We start from the raw sequence: 5305 nt of genomic DNA, 5'->3' as shown, positions 1-5305 counted from the left end.
GCCATTAACAACATTGCCTCTGTCGCATTAAAAAAATGTAATCTCACCTCTTTTGTATTAAGCGTTGCATGTAAAGCGCTTTAGCGCGTTTCATGGGTATTGGGTCATATATAAATGTTTAAGTGTCAAGAATTTACACAGAAGGAATTATTCAATTTAGAGCATTTTATCCCAGGCACAACGTTGAATTAAAGGTTTTAGTAAGATAATTCGACTAACGCCAATGAATCAGTGAAGTATCAAAAACTTTGATGCGGGCCGATTGGATGCGGTTTTAAACTAGAGCTTTTATATATCGCAATACCCACTAAATTTACTCAAAGCGCTTTACAAAGTGTCCCTGACCAACAGCAACACGTAACATGTAGAACGAGACATGACGTCTGCAAGACGATATTACATTTTTTTCCAACAGAGACAACGCTGTTGACGGCCAGGTACTCATTTTACACCTGAGTACGATGAGAGTATGTGAGTAAAAAGTCTTTTCCAAGGACTCAACTATGCGCCGATGAAGGCTTAAACCCAGGAAATTCTGATCCGGAATGTTGTGTGGTTTTGACCGTGAAGAAAACCTTAAGAAGTCACATTTATATCATTTTAGAGACATCGTTTTGAATCATTTTGATTAAACGAGCGATCAGGAAGTTATTTTCTTAGATTTCATGAACGGCCGATCAGCGCTTGTTTACTATAGTAACGCGATTCCCAGCCAATGTCTCAATGGCGGATATTTTTCTCATCGAGGCCGCTGGTTGGTTAGCCAATAAGAGCACCGTAGGTTCCCATTGGGTATATTCCTTGAAACTTCTAGAATTACAATTATAAATCACCCAAGAAAAAATAAGACAAAGGGGAATTGGTTCAAATAGGAAACAGATGTAGATTCCAAGAGCACACTATCAAAGTACTTATTTTGAGATCACCTAAAAGTTTCATCCATACACAAGTACAGGTCCCCACTAAAAGGAATAAACTCACATGTTTACAAATCATATATATTACGTAAACAAAACATAATACCGTGCCTAACAGAGAGATGAATTACAAGTAAAGAAAATATTATCATCTCCCAAAAAATAACTATACATTTGACTGTTTCCCTCTCGGCCAGGGTGTCCGGCCAGGACCAGTACAAAACCAAGTAATTGCATTCCAAGAAAAAGACAGAAAGTTAATAAATTTGAAAACAGATACAAGGGGATAGAAGACACAGTTTTTGTTTTGTTTGTTTTTAGGGGTTTTACGGCGCTTGCAACACATTTAGGTCATATCAGCGCCAGTAAAAAGGGAGAATATGGGATAGTAAAAAATTCTAAAATTACACTTAAAGCACCCAAGAAAAGGTAAGACAAAGGGGAATGGCAAAAAATAGGGAATTGGTGTCGATTCCAAGAGCATACCATAAATGTACTTAGTTTGAGATCACCTCAAAGTCTTATCCAGACACGAGCACAAGTCCCTACTAAGAGGAAGAATACACTCAAAGGCTTACATTATAAATTCAAAAAAACAAATATAATAATAATAATACATAACAGAGAGATGATTTACAAGGGAAAAAAATCAAAACAATAACTATATATTCGACTGTTTCCCTCCCAACCAAGGACTCTGGCCAGGATCAGGACACAACCAAGTAATCTCATTCCAAGACAAAGACAGAAAGCAAGTTGGAAAACCGATACAAGGGGATAGAAGACACAGGAGGTACTTCCCTGTCCACTATGGGAAGTCAGAACCCCACCCAATTAACCCTCCTTATTCACCAGACTTGGCACCCTCGGAATTTCATCTTTTTCGTCCTCTGAAGGAGGCATGGAGTGGACATCGCTTTGAAGCTAATGAAGAAGCCAAGCTGCAGTGAAACATTGGCTCAAAGCTTAGTCAACTCAGTGTTTCGAGGACGGGATACATGCGGTCTTTCTTTTTTACAAAACCCGCCGAAAGCCATAGTCTCAGGTTCACTCCCCACTGGTATACACTTCCCTGAGTCTCAGGTTCACTCCCCACCGTTGCCCATAACTTTTACGGATATTGTCGGGTTTCGTAAAAATTGTAATGGCTTTTTTTTACGAAACCCGCCGAAACGCAGTCCTATGTTTACTCCTTGAGTCTCAAGTTCACACCCCCCCCCCCCCCAACTGTTGCCTACGCCCATATAACTTTGTCGGATAATGTCGGGTTTCGTCGGTTTTCGTAAAAAAGAAACACCCGGATACATGCCCTTACAAAATGGTGGACTGCGGCAATGGAGAGATATTGGGTTAATTCGACTAGCTACTTACCCCAGGTCGCGTGCAATCCCATCCTCCGTTTCTTCTCTCACATGCATCAACACAATGTGACAAAAATAACATCAGGCATTCCAGTAACTTTAGCAAAATATGAATGAAACAACAAAAGGAAAGTATGCATTGTCCATTTCTTTTAAAACCTTTGTTTTTACAAAAAATAAAACGAGCTTTTATAGCGCAATATCAACTAAACGTACTCAACGCTCTGTACAAAGGGTCCCTGGCCAACAGCAACACATGACATGTTGGACGTGACATGACGCCTATTAGGCAATATTACAATTTTTTTGGGACAGGGACAACGCTGTTAATGGCGAGGTACTCATTTTACACCTGAGTACGGTGAGAGAATGTGAGTAAGGAGCCTTTTCCAAGGGCTCAACAATGCGCCGAGCGAGGCTCGAACCCAGGACCTTCCGATCCGAAAGCGAATGTCATACCACTAGACCACATAATCGCAGATTTTAATAATATATTATAGTTTGATTTCTCCTACAAAATTTTTGAACCTTTATGGTAAAGAAAATTGCTAACAAGACTAAAATATCAAAATACATGTTTTTTTGTGTATTACAATATATTACAGTAGTTTGAACGTTTTTGTCTTAAAAGTTCTCAATTCTTGCTATGCTTTTCACCGTCTAAGATATACACATTCATATAGGTACTACTTATCCTCTTGGTTCCTGGGTGGAACATAAGGCGCCAACAAAGTTCCTCCTGGCATCTCTGTCCTAGACCGGCCAGCTCAGCTCATTCCATGTCTTTCCAACCTCTTTCACCTCCTCCTCTTTCTCTTTCTCGGTGTGGCCCCATCTTAGTGCTGTGAGGCAGTCTGGACTTTTTCACTCGGAGAACGTGACGCAAACATTTCCATCGTCTGTGCTTGATTTCATCTACAATTACAATGTTTCCCATTCTTGTACGCCTTGAGATTTCTTCGTTGGTAAATAATAAATATGCTCTCTCTCTCTCTCTCTCTCTCTCTCTCTCTCTCTCTCTCTCTCTCTCTCTCTCTCTCTCTCTCTCTCTCTCTCTATCTATCTATCTATCTATCTCTCTCTCTCTTTCTTTCTTTCTTTCTCTCTTTTTCTCTGGGTTGGTCTTCTCTTCCTCGTATTTCCTTATTTGACTCTGTACGACTTACGTATCTCTAATGATAATGCTAATTTTTTCATTATTTCTACAGCTCGTGTAATTTTTTTTGCCAACGAGAATTGATTTACTGGCAAATCTATAAAGTATGACACTATTTTTACAGATTGATAAACGAGCAAACTGCAAACTGTTAATTATTCACCTGTTGAATTATTGAAGAAGAAGAAGAAGAAGAAGAAGAAGAAGAAGAAGAAGAAGAAGAAGAAGAAGAAGAAGAAGAAGAAGAAGAAGAAGAAGAAGAAGACGACGACGAAGAAGGAGGAGGAGGAGGAGGAGGAGGAAGAAGAAGAAGAAGAAGAAGAAAGAAGAAGAAGAAGAAGAAGAAGAAAGAAGAAGAAGAAGAAGAAGAAGAAGAAGAAGAAGAATGTGTGAAATTAAGTATTAAAACTACCACAAATGTAAAATGAATTGCTTACCACAAATTCTGAGACCCTCATGGTGATATTTAAGAAATAAATTAAACTCGCTATTAAAAGTCAGATTTATCTGCATCTGTGTGGTGATTAACAAAAAACATGTTTATCGAAACGTCAAATAATAACGACAAGTGAATAAATTGGATTTTCTAAAAAATAAATTCACTTAATCGTTTCCATTATCCACAAAATTGGTATACTTTGAAGAAAAATAATGAAACGAAATAATTTGAGCTTTCATATAGAGCAATATCCACCAAACGTGCTCAACGCGCTTTACAAGGGGTCCCTGGACAACAGCAACACAAGACGATATTACATTTCTTTTTTCGAAAAGCGACAACGACAGGTACTCAATTTACAGCTAAGTACGGTTAGGTGAGAGAATGTGAGTAAAGAACTTTTTCCATCATTCTTTTTTAAAAAAAGATTTCCATTACAACAATGAGCCAATAAGGAATTGGGTTATCAGACCTGCAAATGAGTGAACGGTGGCCACATGTCATATCGATGGTATGCACTTATCTAAAAAAATCACAACATCCACCAGCCGGACATTACATACGAAACACAAAACTATAATGTGTTAGCTTAAGATTAAATTTATAGTCTGATTGATAAAATTTTGTGAGAACTAATCACTAAAATGCTTGTTGTCTCTATGCGACGCTCAGAGCGGGAGTCGATCCGAAGACGAGTGCAATACCACAAGACCACATTGGAGGAAAACTGGAGAGAAATGTGGAACAGGGAAACACCAAAAGGAGGAAACATCATTAAAGATTCAACCAAAAGAGGAAACCAAATACTGGATTTCCGCAAACCGCCTCTTAACTGGACATGGCAGAACTGCATCAAATATGTGCAGATGGAAACTTGGAAACAGTGATACCTGCCAGAAATGTCAGGCAGCCCCAGAGACCAGTGATCACATCGTCCTCCACTGTCCAGTAACTAAACTTGAAGGTGGCTACGAAACCACCCTTAGGGCGGAGGAAGACTTTAGAAGCTGGGTTGACGAAATACATTTGGAGGTGTAGCCATACGCTACGACTACTACAAGACCACATGGCCGCAATTGTGGTCAGAAATCATGTCCTTCAACTATCAATCGATTTAAATGCAGCTATGTGGTCTTGCGGTATGACACTCGCTTTCGGATCGGAAGGTCCTGGGTTCGAGCCTCGCTCAGCGCATAGTTTAGTCCTTGGAAACGTCTCTTTACTCACATTCTATCACCGTACTCATGTGTAAAATGAGTACCTGGTCGTTAACAGCATTGTTTCTGTCCGGAAAAAACTGTCATATCGCTTTACAGGTGCCATGTCCCGTCCTACATGTTAAGTGTTGCTGTTGGCCAGGGATCCCTTGTAAAGTGCTTTGAGCACCTTTAGTGAATATTGCTCTATATAAAAGCTCATTTTAATGTGTAAA

At 39.4% G+C, this 5305-nt stretch overlaps 1 long non-coding RNA gene across 1 annotated transcript in view; it reads right to left on the bottom strand.

Annotated features, from left to right (window-relative positions):
- Positions 1–3991, bottom strand: part of LOC144974175 (uncharacterized) — a 5659-nt gene extending 1668 nt beyond the window's left edge. Inside the window, exons 1-2 of the long non-coding RNA XR_013645650.1 lie at positions 3872–3991; positions 2289–2375 (exon numbers count right to left, since the gene is read on the bottom strand). This is a non-coding gene — a long non-coding RNA (uncharacterized LOC144974175). The remainder of the gene's footprint in view (positions 1–2288; positions 2376–3871) is intronic.
- Between the last annotated feature and the right edge of the window lie 1314 nt (positions 3992–5305).

This window comes from Berghia stephanieae, chromosome 5 (assembly GCF_034508935.2).
Source record: "Berghia stephanieae isolate SIO BIC M18660-M18661 chromosome 5, UCSD_Bste_1.3, whole genome shotgun sequence".
NCBI lineage: Eukaryota > Metazoa > Mollusca > Gastropoda > Nudibranchia > Aeolidiidae > Berghia > Berghia stephanieae.
The sequence above is the reverse complement of the archived record's forward strand: the minus strand, read 5'-3'. Positions and strand labels throughout refer to the sequence as shown.